The following is a 16,424-nucleotide window of genomic DNA, read 5'->3' as shown; positions in this document are numbered from 1 at the left end:
ATTCAACTGAAGTCAATCAGTAAACAACACCTCACCTTATTCAGGTCCAGCATCACAGCTCATATATTCCATAAATTTCTCCATTTCACACTCAAGTTTTCGTTCCCAAAAAAGGAAGCATATCTGATACACAGGACAATCAAAAGCTGTCTTGATGTCTACCGGGAAAAATATTCAAATGTATTCATACAACTGCAGCCATCTAGCTACACGAGTCATGCATAAAATACATCACACTCTTTAAGGAAATGATATCAGACTTCACTCTGGCGCTTGTGGCTGTCTGACACTGCGGTATAATTCATGATGTGCCTGCTCTTTGTTTGGGAACTGTGGCACTTCAACCCTCCTAGCAACAATCTAGGCCTAGGCCTAGGATTTTCCCCCAACTACCATGAGGGTACACATGTAACAAGCAGTGAAGCAGCAGCAGGGAAATTTGAGCCAGTAAAAGGGTCCACCTCACCTGCATCCTTGATGGGTCCACTAATGATTCACATGCCTAAAGACCCAGGCCAGGAAGCCTCTAGCCAGCACGTTGCTGAGGTTGGTGTCTGGGGTAGAGACACTACCTGGACAATGGAGTAGGTCCCACCCACTGCTCTACCGCAACCACTTGCATCCGTAGCACTTATGTGCTGTGGATTGCCAACTCACTGCCACATAGGAGTCCTCTGGTCCAAGCTTTCAGCTCATCTCCTTCCAATAGACATATGCTCAGTGAGTATTGTCAGGTTCTTGCTCTTCATCAACAGTCAATGCTTGGACACCTGTCACCAAAGGCCTTAGCGGTATATGGGCATGTATTGCTTTTCCTCACACATGTTGATGTTTTATGAAAGTGTTTAAAAATGTCGAGAACCTTCCTAATAATTTAGTTACAACGAATGTATCTAAAACGACAACATGTTTATAAATTACTGTCAAGCCAATTTTTTGTTCTGAATCATTTTCTACAACATTGGATATTGTGTCCCATTTCTGAACCATGAAGAGCACTGTAAGACAATGGTGTATTTTCATTTTTCTTCTGAATGGGGTTTCCTCTTGTGTTAACCAACTCTATGAAAATCCAAATTATTGTCCCCTGTGAACAAAATGTTTTCTCAATTCTCTGTTTTTTGACTTTGTATTTCTACTCCCTGTCGAAAATAATAGGATATTGTAGCAATTATAGGTTTTTATCGTACAGTATCATAAGTTGTAAATGTTAAACAAATTCTAGTAAAATATTAAATTGTAAACTGCTGATATACACAGCACAAAAAAATCCAACGAAAATAAACTTTACAAACGTGTTGGCTCCTTACTTACGGCTGTGTTCTCTTTTTTTGTATGAATGGTGCAAGTTTACCCCTTTCTCCACAGGAAACACATTGGGGCATATGTACAAGCCCCTATCGCCACCACAACGTCACCTATGGTGACGTTGTGGTGGCGATAGCGGCTGCGCCTTATGTACAAGGCAGCGTTAAGCCACTTAACGTGGCTTAATGCTGCCTTTTACATAAGGCCCCCGTCCAAGCTATGGTTAGCGTCAAAGGGGTGGGCAGTGGGTTTTGTGGTGGGCGTTCCACCTTAACATTTATTTTGACGCTGCTCCCTATGTACAAGGGGGGCATACATAGGAGGCAGCACTAAAATTAAGACCAGGCAAAACCTAGTCTAGTCTTAAGATGGCGAAACGAGGAGAAATGCATTATTTCTCCTCGTTTTTGCTTTTTTCCATGTGTGCTGCATTGTGCAGCACACATGGAAAAAGCAAAATGCCATTGTTTTTTTAATGTATAGGAAGGTGTCCCTTCCTGTACATAAACAAGCTTTTTAAAAAAATGCAATTTTTTAAGTTTCATGTGTGCTGCATGAAGCAGCACGCATGAAAGTGACAGAATGGCATTTCTAGGATTGTTTATGTGCAGGAAGGGACACCTTCCTACACATAAACAATCCTCTCCTGCATGCAGAAACCCTTGCATTCGGGTGCAAGGGTGCCTGGTTGGCGCTAAGATGCTATACTTACTGGCACTGTACCTGCCACTCTCCTCCCGAACCTCCTTCCGCCGGCTAAAGCCAGGTGATTATTGACAATCAGGAACTATGGAAAACAAGTGTGGAGGTATGGTAGCTAAGTGCAATGGGCATAAGTTGGTGTAGCAGTAGGTATCAGTGTAGAGTGACATAGGTATGTTTATTGTGACTGTGCTTATCCCATATTATTACATGGATTTAACCTTTATGCACTATTGTAGTCATGAATGTAATATGACCTCAAAATGTTACATGCTTGAAAGGGGTAGTGTCTGAGTATTTTGGGGTGTATGGATGATCTGATACCACGATCTGTCAGACAAAGGATATCATTTGTGGGAAGAGCCTATGGGCAATGCAAGCTTTATAGTCACAAATAAATAGATCCCTTCACAATTAACAGGTTAGGCGCTGATTAGTCAATATCTCATCAGTAGCTTCTCTTGATTAGACCATGGTGTATTCAATTCAATAAAACCTATCACAAGACACCAACCTGCACGACATAGAAGCCCAGAAGCCCTGGCCTCAGGGAAAAGGCTGATCTGTGGCCTTTGGCTCTCACTCTGTTTGAGCCTTGTCAGTGGGCATCCAGAAAGTTTGGTAGCTATTTTGTTTGTTTGTAAATGATTCCAGCGGCTCAACTTCCTTGAAGAATAAAAGTAGATTACAATAAAAATGTGCATCACTGGATTCTATTCCTGCTATGGCTGTAGGATGGAATTTGTAATACAATAGATGCCCCTAGTTTTCCAAGATACATAGGGAATGCTCCCAGGCAGATGATAGTTTAACATGAGCCTAGTAAAAAGAAAAAGTCATGTTAATCAGGGTGATAAATAATCTACAGCCATCTGAAGCTATTGGGGGCATTTGGTGTGTACAGTTTAGCTAAAAATCTTAGCCAGGCCTAGATGGTCGGTTGCAAGGACTGTTCCAATATCAGGGAGATATCTGATAAAGCAATGGTCCCTATCCACTGCGAGAGGCGAATTCTAGTACTTTGTCACAAGAAATCCAAAAACGTTAATCTGCAAATGGTCACCTGATACCCATGTTGAGCATTTTTGGGGAGGATTTCCCTAGTAGGAACAAGTAACAAGTAACAAGTATTGTTCCTAGTAGGGTGAAAACTCATGTTTTAGAGAAAGCGAATAGCACCAACTATTTCCACAGAAGGGAGACTTGCTTTAATAATTGAAATCCACAATGCACAATGTAGCAGCTTTGACTATATTGACAAAGAAAACTGTGCGCTGGGGGATGGCTGCAATATTGTATATTTCCACACCCTTTCATAGGCCAGGTAGAACTTCCCTGTGGACCAAGCCAATGGTTGATGTGTGCCTGTTTCCTCTTATCCTCCTTCAATTATTATTCAATCACACAAGTACAAATTACTTTGCTAAACCTCACGTTTGGATACAATATTATGATTGGGGTGATTCAACCTAACTTTGGAGAATAGTTAATTCTTGCTATGTTCTTTGCTGATGACACACTGCTTCTGAATAACAATGTGAGTCAGCTTTAATGTAGCTAGCTTCTTACTGATTTCACAGAAACATTAGATGTACTTCGGTGAATCAAAACTAATGATCTTTGGCTTCTTTCAAGGGTGATAGCATCTGGGATACAATGCACATCCAAGTAGTTTGTAGCTGATTCTGGCACTAGTCATGGCCCCCAGATTAAGGTACATTCCAATATTAGGTGAAGGAACCCACTGAAATTCAATAGTAAATACCTATAACCAACTTAGCACCTACAATAATGGTTGAATATTGGTTCTATTAATAAAAACATATCTGGCCAACATCCTTCTGGCAGTAATATTTTCAGAACTCATGAGTCACAAATGGATCATGATAGATTAGAAGCTGCAGATGAGTCACTGATTTGTGAGAAACTTGTTGCTGTTAAAATGCAACGCGGTATCAATTTGGAGAAACAAGTAGCAAACTGTGCATCAACAACTTGGCTCAACAAAATTTGTAATGCAAAGCTGGGTCTGTATTTGTTATAATCAATATTTTTCTTTAAGAGACGCAGCCCACGAATGAGTGATGGGACTACAGCGGATTTTGGATCTTCAAACTAGATATGAACATGTTTAAAATGGGGTGGGTCAAGAGGATTGGCTCTAAAGGGTGTTTAGATAAACAAAGACGGTGAACAATTTCTTAGCAGAGGTGTGCATAAGCTATTGTCTGAAGAACTCCAATTTACAACATGTTTTAACACTAGCATGACTCTTGGGTTCTCTAAAGGTGCTTTCAGTGAAATCAAATTGTGGAATATGATTAACAGAATTAGTATAATTTCCCACAGCTGTAAATTTAGGATGAAGGGTTGGATTGTGTCTTTTCCCAGGGAAGAAACTTTGAGATGGCCATTGAGAAGGTAGCAAACCCCTTCAATTTTGTATTTTTCCCACAGCCATAGGCTCTGACAGTGATATTCACACAACATTTGGCAACCTGTCTGTTATGTCAAATAGCTGGGATAAGAGAGATGATTAGTTGTGAAAACGCCCAAGCAACCCCAACATTTCTGGGGGCTTGAGGGAGACTGTTGTGAGGCTACAAAGTTTTCTATTTGAGTCTTGTCCTAGCAGGCTTCAAAGGTAGAGGTTCTGTCAGTTATATCCAATTTGTGAACTCAGGCATCAAAATGTCAAGATGAATTGCTCAATTATTAATTAGGCTATTCGATTGGATTGCAAGGATGACGTCGGACATTCTAAGTGTCAAGGCAGAACAAGTTGTCAAACATTTGGGCAGCTTATAATGTTTATATTGGGTAAGAATAAACTATGGAGTTAATTGATAAGAAGCTTAAACAAGCATTTGCAATACAATAGGTCTCACATTCACACAAGTTTGAGCTATTGCCATTGTATATGACAATGCCTTTTATTTATGTTTTGGGATCTAAACCATAAATAAAAGGCAATGTCCTTTACAAGACTAATAGCTTAAACTCTCGCAAACGTGAGACCTATTGCACTGCAATAAAAGGCCTTTCCGACCGCTTGTTAGATTGTAAATATCAGAAGAAGAGACTGGCCTGCGACGTCTTCAAAGTGGTAATAAATTGTGGAGTAAAGAAGATGTGTAAGTGTTGTAAATTACACAGACACAAAGTGTGAAGAGTTACATATGATCCGAGCTCGAAACACTAACAAAGCACTCCAACACCTTTCGCACTGTGATTACACTGTCGCGGCTCAGGAGGAAGAGCGGGTTGGGGGTTATTTTCTGCCCTCTCCGTGATTTGAGTATGCAATATGGTATTGCATAATGTTATTGTTATATTTAGCCTAATAAATATTCCAGCTGTAGTAGGGCCCTTGCTTAACCTCCTGGTGCAAGGCTGGCTGAGCTTTAAGGCATGCATGGAGGGAGGGAGTGATGGTCTCACCTGCAGCTCGGGCCTCGTAGAGTGCCCCTGCTATTACTAGTGAGTGAGAGCCGCTGAGGTGGTGGTGGTATTGGTGGTGGTGATGGAATAGGTGGTGGTACTGGTGGTTCTGGTACTGGTGGTGGAGGTACGTGTGGTGGTATTGCTGTTGGAGGTACTGGCAGTCCTGGTAGTGGTGGTACTGGTATTGGTGGTACTGGTGTTGGTGGTACTAGTACTGGTACTTATGGTACAGGTACAGGTGGTGGTATTGTTGGTGGTAGTGGTGGTATTGGTAGTGGTATTGGGACTGGTGGTATTGGTGGTGGTACTGGTGGTATTGGTGGTGGTACTCGCGGTCTTAGGTGGTGGTACTGGTGGTATTGGTGGTACTGGTACTGGTGCTGGTACTAGTACTGGTGGTATTGGTACTGAAAGTACTGGTACAGGTGGTGCTGGTAGTACTGGTTGTGGCGGTGTGGTTGGCAGTGGTGCTGGTGGTAGTGATACTAGTGGAGGTAGTGGTACTGGTTTCGGTACTGGTAGTGGTGGCACTGGTACTGGTGGTGGTGGTACTGGTGGTATTGATGGTTGTGGTACTGGTACCTTGCTAGTGGTGATGGTGGTACTGGTGGTAGTACTGGTGATGGTGGTACTGGTGGTATTGATGGTTGTGGTACTGGTACCTTGCTAGTGGTGATGGTGGTACTGGTGGTAGTACTGGTGATGGTGGTACTGGTGGTGGTGGTACTGGTGGCACTGATGGTGGTGGTACTGGTGGTAGTGGTACTGGTGGCGATGGTAGTGGTGATGGTACTGGTGGTGGTACTGGTTTTGGTGGTACTGGTACTGGTGGTGCTGTTGGTACTGGTGGTTCTGGTGGTGGTACTGGTGGTGGTGATACTAGTACTGGTGGTGGTGCTGGTGTTATGTTATGTTATTTTTATTTTATATAGCGCTCAGATGCCGCAGCCAAGAGGCGTCCCGGCGCTTTCCAGAGATGATGAACACAACACAACAGAAATAGAAAGAAACAAAGGGAATTAGACTGAAGAAAATAGGAAGGTTTTTAATGCCTTCCTAAAAAGAAGCAGATCAGGAATATCACGAAGAGTGATAGGCAAAGAGTTCCAAAGAGCCGCCGCCAGCACTGAAAAAGAGCGACCGCCCATTCTAGCTCTTTTAAAGCGGGGCACTATGGCAAGATTAGAGCCTGAGGATCGAAGGGTTCTGGACGGGGCGTAGTGTTGAATGGCCTGTGACAAAATAGGAGGAGAAGCAAATTTAAAAATTTTAAAAGTTAAGCACAATGCTTTAAACTTAATTCTTTGCCCTACAGGCAGCCAGTGTAGATCTCGAATAGTACGGCGGGCAGAGACAAACTTCGGAAGGCCGACAAGCATCCTGGCCGCCGCATTTTGTACCCTCTGAAGGCGAACCAGTTCTGCTTGATTCAAACCCAAAAACAGAGAGCTGGCATAGTCCAGCCTGGTAAGGACCAGAGCTTGGACTATGATCTGTCTGGTGTTCACATCGAAAAACTTAAAGATTGGCCGAAGGCAATGCAGAGCACCAAAACAAGTACCAGCTACACGTTTTGTGTGAGCAGAAAAGGAGAGTTTGTCATCCAACCACACTCCGAGGTTTCTGGCTTCAGCAACAGGGATGGGGACAGGGCCCAGTTCAACTGGCCACCAGTGATCTCCCCAGAGTCCACCTTCCCTACCAAAGATGATGACCTCGGTCTTAGAGGCATTGAGTTGCAATCTATTGTTCGCCATCCAGCCCGCCACCGCTTTGAGGGCGGACTGAAAGGTAGGGGCATCCATAGTGGAGTCACCGTTAAGTGCCACCGCCAGCTGTGTATCATCGGCGTATGACACCATGGTGAGACCAAAGCTATGGGCTACCTCCGCCAGAGGCTGAACATATAAATTAAAAAGGGTAGGACTAAGGGCCGATCCCTGTGGAACACCCTGATAAACAGTGGTGGTGGTGGTGGTAGTACTAGTGGTGGTTGTACTGGTGGTGGTAGTGGTACTGGTCGTGGTGATACTGGTGGTAATGGTGGGACTGGTACTGGTGGAACTGGTACTGGTGGTAGATCTGGTGGTGGTGGTACTGGTGGTGTTACTGGTGGTGGTGGTGGTACTGGTGGTACTGGAGGTGGTGGTACTGGAGGTGGTGGTACTGGTGGTGGTGGTACTGGTGGTACTGGTATTGGTGGTGGTACTGGTACTGGTGGTACTGGTGGTGGTGGTACTGGTGGTACTGGTATTGTTGGTGGGACTGGTGGTGGTGGTACTGGTGGTGGAGGTACTGGATGTTGTGGTGATACTGGTGGTGCTGGTTGTGCTACAGTGGTGGAGGTGGTGGTACTGGTGGTGGTGGTACTGGTACTTGTAGTGGTGGTGGTGGGGGTGGTACTGGTAGTGGTGGTGGTACTGATGGTGCAGGTGGTGGTGGTGGTACTGGTAGTGGTGGTGGTGGTACTGGTAGTGGTGGAGGTGGTGGTACAGGTAGTGGTGGTGGTACTGGCACTGGTGATGGTACTGGTGGTGGTGGTACTACTGGTTGCACTGGTGGAACTGGTGGTGGTAGTACTGGTGGTGGTACTGCTGCTGGTGGTGGTACTGGTGGCAGTGGTACTGGTGGTCGTGGTACTGGTGGTGGTACTGAGGGTGGTGGTACTGGTGGTGGTGGTGCTGGTGGAGGTGATTGTACTGGTGGTATTGGTGGTATTGTTGGTACTGGTAGTGGTGGTGGTGGTGGTGGTGGTACTGGTTGTGGTTATACTCGTGTTGGTGATGGTGGTACTGGTGTTAGTGGTGGTGATGCTGGTGGTGGTACTGGTGGTGGTAATGCTGGTGGTACTGGTGGTAGTGGTACTGGTGGTACTAGTGGTACTGGTGATGGTACTGGTAGTGGTGGTGGTACTGGTAGTAGTGGTTCTAGTAGTGGTGGTAGTGGTGGTACTGGAGGTGGTGGTACTGGTAGTGGTCGTGGTACTCGTGGTTGCACTGGTGTAACTGTTGGTTATAGTAATGGTGGTGATGGTGTTACTGGTGATACTGGTGGTGGCGGTACTGGTGGTGATGGTGGTCATACTGGTTGTGGTTGTACTGGTGGTACTGGTGGTGGTACTGGTGTTGGTCATACTGGTGGTGGTGGTACTGGTGGAGTTGATCGTACTGGTGGTATTGGTGGTATTGTTGGTACTGGTAGTGGTGGTGGTGGTACTGGTGGTGGTGGTAATAGTGGTAGTGGTCATACTGGTGTTGGTGGTACTGGTGGTGGTGGTACTGGTGTTGGTGGTGGTGATACTGGTGGTGGTACTGGTGGTGGTGGTACTGCTGGTGGTACTGGTGGTGGTGGTACTGGTGGTGGTGCGGATGGTACTGGTGGTGCTGGTACTAGAGGTGGTACTGGTGGTAGTGGTACTGGTGGTGGTGGTACATGTGGTGGTGATGGTGGTACACGTGGTGATGCTACTGGCGATGGCGGTACTGGTGATTGTACTGATGGTGGTGTTACTGGTGGTGGTACTGGTGGTGGTGGTACTGGTGGTGGTAGTGGTACTGGTGGTGGTGGTACTGCTGGTCATGGTGGTACTGGCGGTGGTGGTGGTGGTAGTGGTGGTACTAGTAGTGGTGCTATTGGTGGTGGCGGTGGTACTGGTAGTGGTGGTGGTACTGGTAGTGGTGGTGGTGGTAGTACTGGTAGTGGTACTGGTAGTGGTGCTGGTGCTGGTAGTGGTGGTGATGGTGGTGGTATTGGTAGTGGTGGTGGTAGTGGTGGTACTGGTACCAGTGATGGTACTGGTGGTACTGGTGGTGGTGGTACTGATGGTGGTGGTACTGGTGGTGTTGGTACTGGTGGTTGTACTGGTGGTACTAGTTGAGGTGGTGGTACTGGTGGTAGTGGTGGTACTGGTGGTGGTGGTACTGGTGGTGATACTGGTGATGGTACTGGTGGTGGTACTGTTTTGGTGGTGGTACTGGTGGTGGTATTGGTGGTGGTACTGTAGGTGGTACTGGTGGTGGTAGCAGTGGTGGTGGTGGTACTGGTGGTATTGGAGCTGGTGGTGATTGTACTGGAGGTGATACTGGTGGTGGTGCTACTGGTGCTTTGTACTGGGGTGGTGGTAATGGTGTTACTGGTGGTGGTGGCACTGGTGGTTGTACTGCAGGAGGTACTCGTGGTGGTAGTTGTGTTGGTAGAGACAATGGTGGTGGTGGTAAAGGTGTTGATACTGGTGGTGGTGGTACTGGTGATTTGTACTATGATGGTGGTACTGGTGGTAGTGGTATTGGTGGTGGTTGTGGTACAGGTGATGGTGGAGGTGGTACTGGTGGTGGTGGTACTAGTGATATTGGTACTAGTGGTTGTACTGGTTGTACTTGTGGTGGTGGTACTGGTGGTGATACTGGTGGTGGTGGTGGTGGTACTGGTGATTGTACTGGAGGTGGTACTGGTGATGGTACTGGTGGTGGTACTGGTGGTGGTACTGGTGGTGATGGTACTGCTGGTGGTACTGGTGGTGGTGGTGGTAGTGATGGTGGTAATAGTGGTGGTGGTACTGGTGGTGGTACTGGTGGATGTGGTACTGGTGGTGTTATTACTGGTGTTGGTGGTAATGGTCGTGGTGGTACTGGTGGTGGTACTGGTTGTGATGGTGGTACTTGTAGATGTGGTGGTATTGGTACTGGTGGTTATATTGGTGGTGGTGGTACTGGTGGTGGTAGTACTGGTGGTGGCGGTGGTACTGGTGTTGGTGGTGGTGATACTGGTGGTGGTACTGCTGGTGGTATTGGTGGTGGTGCTGGTGGTACTGGTGGTGGTGGTGGTGGTGGTACTGGTGGTGCAGGTACTGGTGGTGTTGGTGGTACTGGTGGTGGTGGTAGTAATGGTGGTGTGGTGGTACTGGAGGAGGTGGTAGTGGTGGTGGTAGTACTGGTGTTGGTGGTAATGGTTGTGGTGGTACTGGTAGTGGTTGTGGTGGTACTGGTTGTGATGGTGGTACTTGTAGTGATGGTGGTACTTGTACTGGCCGTGGTATTGGTAGTGGTGGTACAGGTGTGGCACGGGCAGTGGTACTGGTGGTAGTACTGGTGGTGGTGGTGGTACTGGTGTTGTTGATACTGATGATGTTACTTGTGGTGGTACTGGTGGTGGTACTGGTGGTGGTAGTAAAAGGTGGTGCTGGTGGTACTGGTGGTGCTGGTACTAGAGGGTACTGGTGGTAGTGGTACTGGTGGTACATGTGGTGGTGATGGTGGTACATGTGGTGGTGGTACTGGCGGTGGCGGTACTGATGATTGTAGTGATGGTGGTGTTACTGGTGGTGGTACTGGTGGTGGTGGTACTGGTGGTGGTGGTGGTACTGGTGGTGGTGGTACTGCTGGTCATGGTGGTACTGGCGGTGGTGGTGGTGGTAGTGGTGGTACTAGTAGTGGTGCTATTGGTAGTGGTGGTGGCGGTGGTACTGATAGTGGTGGTGGTACTGGTAGTGGTGGTGGTGGTAGTACTGGTAGTGGTGCTACTGGTAGTGGTGCTGGTGCTGGTAGTGGTGGTGATGGTGGTGGTATTGGTAGTGGTGGTGGTAGTGGTGGTACTGGTACCAGTGATGGTACTGGTGGTACTGGTGGTGGTGGTACTGATGGTGGTGGTACTGGTGGTGTTGGTACTGGTGGTTGTACTGGTGGTACTAGTTGAGGTGGTGGTACTGGTGGTAGTGGTGGTACTGGTGGTGGTGGTACTGGTGGTGATACTGGTGATGGTACTGGTGGTGGTACTGTTTTGGTGGTGGTACTGGTGGTGGTATTGGTGGTGGTACTGTAGGTGGTACTGGTGGTGGTAGCAGTGGTGGTGGTGGTACTGGTGGTATTGGAGCTGGTGGTGATTGTACTGGAGGTGATACTGGTGGCGGTGCTAGTGGTGCTTTGTACTGTGGTGGTGGTACTGGTGTTACTGGTGGTGGTGGCACTGGTGGTTGTGCTGCAGGAGGTACTCGTGATGGTAGTTGTGTTGGTAGAGACAATGGTGGTGGTGGTAAAGGTGTTGATACTGGTGGTGGTGGTACTGGTGATTTGTACTATGATGGTGGTACTGGTGGTAGTGGTATTGGTGGTGGTTGTGGTACAGGTGATGGTGGAGGTGGTACTGGTGGTGGTGGTACTAGTGGTATTGGTACTAGTGGTTGTACTGGTTGTACTTGTGGTGGTGGTACTGGTGGTGGTACTGGTGGTGATACTGGTGGTGGTGGTGGTGGTGCTGGTGATTGTACTGGAGGTGGTACTGCTGGTGGTACTGGTGGTGGTGCTGGCGGTACTGGTGGTGGTGGTGGTGGTGGTACTGGTGGTGCAGGTACTGGTGGTCTTGGTGGTACTGGTGGTGGTGGTGTTGGTAGTAATGGTGGTGTGGTGGTACTGGAGGAGGTGGTAGTGGTGGTGGTAGTACTGGTGTTGGTGGTAATGGTTGTGGTGGTACTGGTAGTGGTTGTGGTGGTACTGGTTGTGATGGTGGTACTTGTAGTGATGGTGGTACTTGTACTGGCCGTGGTATTGGTAGTGGTGGTACTGGTGTGGCACGGGCAGTGGTACTGGTGGTAGTACTGGTGCTGGTGGTGGTACTGGTGTTGTTGATACTGGTGATGTTACTTGTGGTGGTAATGGTGGTGGTACTGGTGGTGGTGGTAAAAGGTGGTGCTGGTGGTACTGGTGGTGCTGGTACTAGAGGGTACTGGCGGTAGTGGTACTGGTGGTACATGTGGTGGTGATGGTAGTACATGTGGTGGTGGTACTGGCGGTGGCGGTACTGGTGATTGTAGTGATGGTGGTGTTACTGGTGGTGGTACTGGTGGTGGTGGTACTGCTGGTCGTGGTGGTACTGGTGGTGGTACTGATGGTGGTAGTGGTGGTGGAGGTACTGGTAGTGGTGGTGGTATTGGTAATGGTGGTGGTGGTGGTACTGGTAGTGGTGGTGGTCATGGTAGTGGTGGTGGTGGTACTGGTAGTGGTGGTGCTGGTACTGGTAGTGATGGTGGTGGTACTGGTAGTGGTGGTGGTGGTACTGGTAGTGCTTGTGGTGGTACTGGTAGTGGTGGTGGTACTGGTGGTACTAGTACCAATGATGGTACTTGTGGTACTGGTGGAGGTGGTACTGATGGTGGTGGTAATGGCGGTGTTGGTACTAGTGGTTGTACTGGTGGTACTAGTTGTGGTGGTGGTGGTACTAGAGGTAGTGGTGGTACTGGTGGTGGTGATACTGGGGGTGAAACTGGTGATGGTACTGGTGGTGGTACTGTGGTGGTGGTGGTACTGGTGGTGGTATTGGTGGTGATACTGTAGGTGGTACTGGTGGTGGTAGCAGTGGTGGTACTGGTGGTAGTACTGGTGGTGGTGGTACTGGTGGTATTGGTACTGGTGGTTGTACTGGTGGTACTGGTGGAGCTGGTGGTGATGGTACTGGTGGTGATACTGGTGGTGGTGCTACTGGTGCTTTGTACTGTGGTGGTGGTACTGCGGTGGTGGTACTGGTGTTACTGGTGGTGGTGGCACTGGTGGTTGTACCATAACCATAATCATACCGAGGTCCCTTATACACTAAACAACCCCTATAATGTTCCGATGGCAAATCAGTATGCGTGCCTGACAGACCTAGGTTGGGTTGATTGACAACAGGTGATCACTTCATCAGATTTGGATAAACCAAAAAGGGTTAATTTAGTGTCCCCGATAAATATGGGTTTGGACAACAGGGTCAAAGATACGAATAATATGGTATCAACCTCAATTATCCACGACCCTGGAACCGGCAATGCTATAACAACTAGCTCAGTAAATGAACTTGAGGGTAGGAATGTCTCAAGAGTAAGAAGATACACCAAAGTGGGAACTTGGAATATTGCCGGGCTTAGAAATAAAATTGATGATCCTATTTGGAGGAAACTTTTAGGCTCCGCCGATATCATCGCTCTTCAAGAGACCTGGGACATTAATAACATACTTACCTTAGATGGCTATACCACCTATTCCCTCCCCGCGGTCCCCACCTCTAGTGGTAGAGCAAGAGGAGGTCTGGTAACTTTAGTGGCTGCTAATATAGCAGGAAAACATATTATGATTGACTCAGGTTCACCCTACTGTTTGGTAGTTAAAATTGTTTGTAGAGGGGCTCATAACGTGTTAATTGTGGATTTTTATAATTCCTTTGATAGAGCTACCTCAACGAGCAATCTGACAGCGCTACACTCTTTTTTAACAAACTACAAGGATTTGCCAGAGAATGATTGTTACGTAATTTTGCTGGGGGATTTCAACATTCATAGATGTCCTGATAAATGTCCGCCCAATGATCTTTTTGCCCCCCCTGGGCTAGTTGATTCTCACTTTGAGCAGACGGAACAGGGGACATTATTGGAATATATCCTTGCGGAAAATGGTTTGATGTTGCCTATGGGGGATGACTCTGATATACCAACTTTCAAGGGTAATGGTTGTGGGTCCACTATTGACTACATCTTTACAAGCTTAACATTAGGGAGTAATATTGCAGAATACTCCCCGGAATGGTCCCACTTTAGTGACCACAACCCTGTTTTTCTACGAGTCAATGGAGTTTTTAGTGGTTCCGAGATGATATTAAATAGTGGGGTCAAGCTAGACATCCGGGCCACAGACCAGGCCCGGAGAATTAAATGGTGCAAAGTTATCCCCGAGGATTTCTCATGCAACCTTTTCCACAGTAGAGGTGAGGAGATGCGTATCTGTATGGATAAGGAAGCAGGGGACAAGGAGGTAGCGGATGCATATCAAACGGTTTGCCGCCAGGTTATGACCGACTTAACAAATAATGGTAAAGTTAAAGATTCGGGATCCGTTGGGTGGTTTGACCGAAACTGCTCAACATGTAATCGTAAACTGAAGGAGGCTCTGAAATGTAAGCCCCTTGATAGGAAACGAGTGGCTTTATTAAGGAAAGCTTACAAAGGAGCAGTAGAACAGAGGAGGCGGGAGATCAGGGAAGATGCTTGGGCAGAATTGACCTCTATAGATGTCATAAAAAATAGTGCAAAATTTTGGGAAGTGATCAATCAACCTTACTTCTCAGACTCAAGCAATAATGTTTTAGATTGTGGTATCCAAGAGGACAAGTGGTTTTCCCATTTTAAATCAGTTTATGAACACATGTCCGTAGGGGGCGACAATAGAAGTAGGGGGTCTACCCATTTTTACACCTTAGAGGTGAACGAGGCAGAGGTGGCTGAAGCCATTAATAAAATGACTAGTAACAAGGCCCCTGGCCCTGATGGCGTGCCAGCCGACCTTTTTAAGTGTGATATAGAGACATGGTCCAAAGTTCTAACCAATATTTTTAATAGAATCCCATCAATTGGGATCCCTAAGACCTGGTCGCAATCGGTAATTGTCCCCATTTTCAAAAAAGGTAACAGAGGAGAGCCAAGCAATTACCGCCCAATTTCCCTTATAGACTCTGCAGTAAAGGTACTTGGCAGAGTGGTACTGTCCAAATTATCTGACTGGCGGTTACAAATTCCCTTGCACCCGTACAGTACGGGTTTAGAAAGGGACACAGTACCATTGACCAGAGCCTTAACCTTCAATTGTTAATCGGAAAGTATACTCTAGCGAAGCCAGGTAGTTTGTATATAGCTTTTATGGACCTGTCCTCGGCCTTCGATCGAGTAAACAGGTCCAAGCTATGGGAACTGCTTCTCAAAATGGGTATCGACGAGAATATAGTATACTTTCTTGCGGACCTCCATCGGGATCTCACTGCTACAGTGAGATACGATCGGAAGGGGAAAAGGACGGGTGAGATAGGAATATCTAATGGGGTTAGGCAAGGTTGCATTCTAGCCCCATTATTATTCACCTTATATATCAATGAATTAGCAAGCATCATGGGAACAGCCTGTAAAGATATTCCAAAGGCAGGCAAGTTTTTATTACCCGCTCTGTTATATGCGGATGATGCCGCACTTATATCACGTACACCAGTGGGTCTACAAAGTCTCTTAAATACATTTTATGAGTTTATGTCCGCTTTGGATCTTGGTGTTAATTACACTAAATCCCATGTCATGGCCTTGGGCACAAAGGGCAGGCAAAGGAAGCTGATGACCTTACATTGCAATGGAAATAGGCTTTCTAGGGTAACCAAATTTCCATACCTAGGGGTGGTCTTTCACGAAAAATCCACCTGGTTGAGGTAAACCATGAGATCCTGATGGATTGCCTTAGACTAGCACATTGGGACTCTATACCATGGTTAAGCTATGTGAAAAAGACTGCAGTCTCATTGGGACGCCCGGAACTTTTTGAGGAACCATCTAAACTGGTTAAAGCAGACATAAAATGGGTCAAGACCAACTTTAAACTACACAGAGGGATGGAAAGAGAGGGTTTTGAGTTGATTAAGCCATCTGTGAGAACCCATCAGTTAGTCGTTACATCAGAAAATGACCTAGAACTATATCTGAAAGTTGTCAACAATGCCAACCATAGATATCTATTAACAAAGTTTAGATTAAACAAAATTCATTTACTCATATCTGGGAGGACATGCTGGACTAAGGATATTGACTTGAAACTATGTACTTGTGATGGTTTTTCAATAATGGACACGGCCCACTTTATGTTCTTTTGTGGGTACTTTAGGGAGATACGGAAAACATTTATTGTACCACTGCTAAAGGACAAAGGGTTTAAACAAGTGAAACCTGCGCTTCTATATCTCCAACTGTTGTCCAATACGTGGGAAATTTTTAATGTTGCTACTTTTTTAAATATAGCTATGAGATTGAGGGAAAAATGTATTAAATAGTTTGGGATGATACTATGGAAACTGTTAAATAATGACTTATGGCCTTTTAATCTAGATGAATTGCTGTAGTTTTAAAAAAAAATTGTAATATATTTTTTTTCCAGCAGCTAATGTATCGTTCCTGATGGTTAACTTATATTGTATTC

Source organism: Lissotriton helveticus, chromosome 10, assembly GCF_964261635.1.
Source record: "Lissotriton helveticus chromosome 10, aLisHel1.1, whole genome shotgun sequence".
Taxonomy (NCBI): domain Eukaryota; kingdom Metazoa; phylum Chordata; class Amphibia; order Caudata; family Salamandridae; genus Lissotriton; species Lissotriton helveticus.
The sequence above is the reverse complement of the archived record's forward strand: the minus strand, read 5'-3'. Positions refer to the sequence as shown.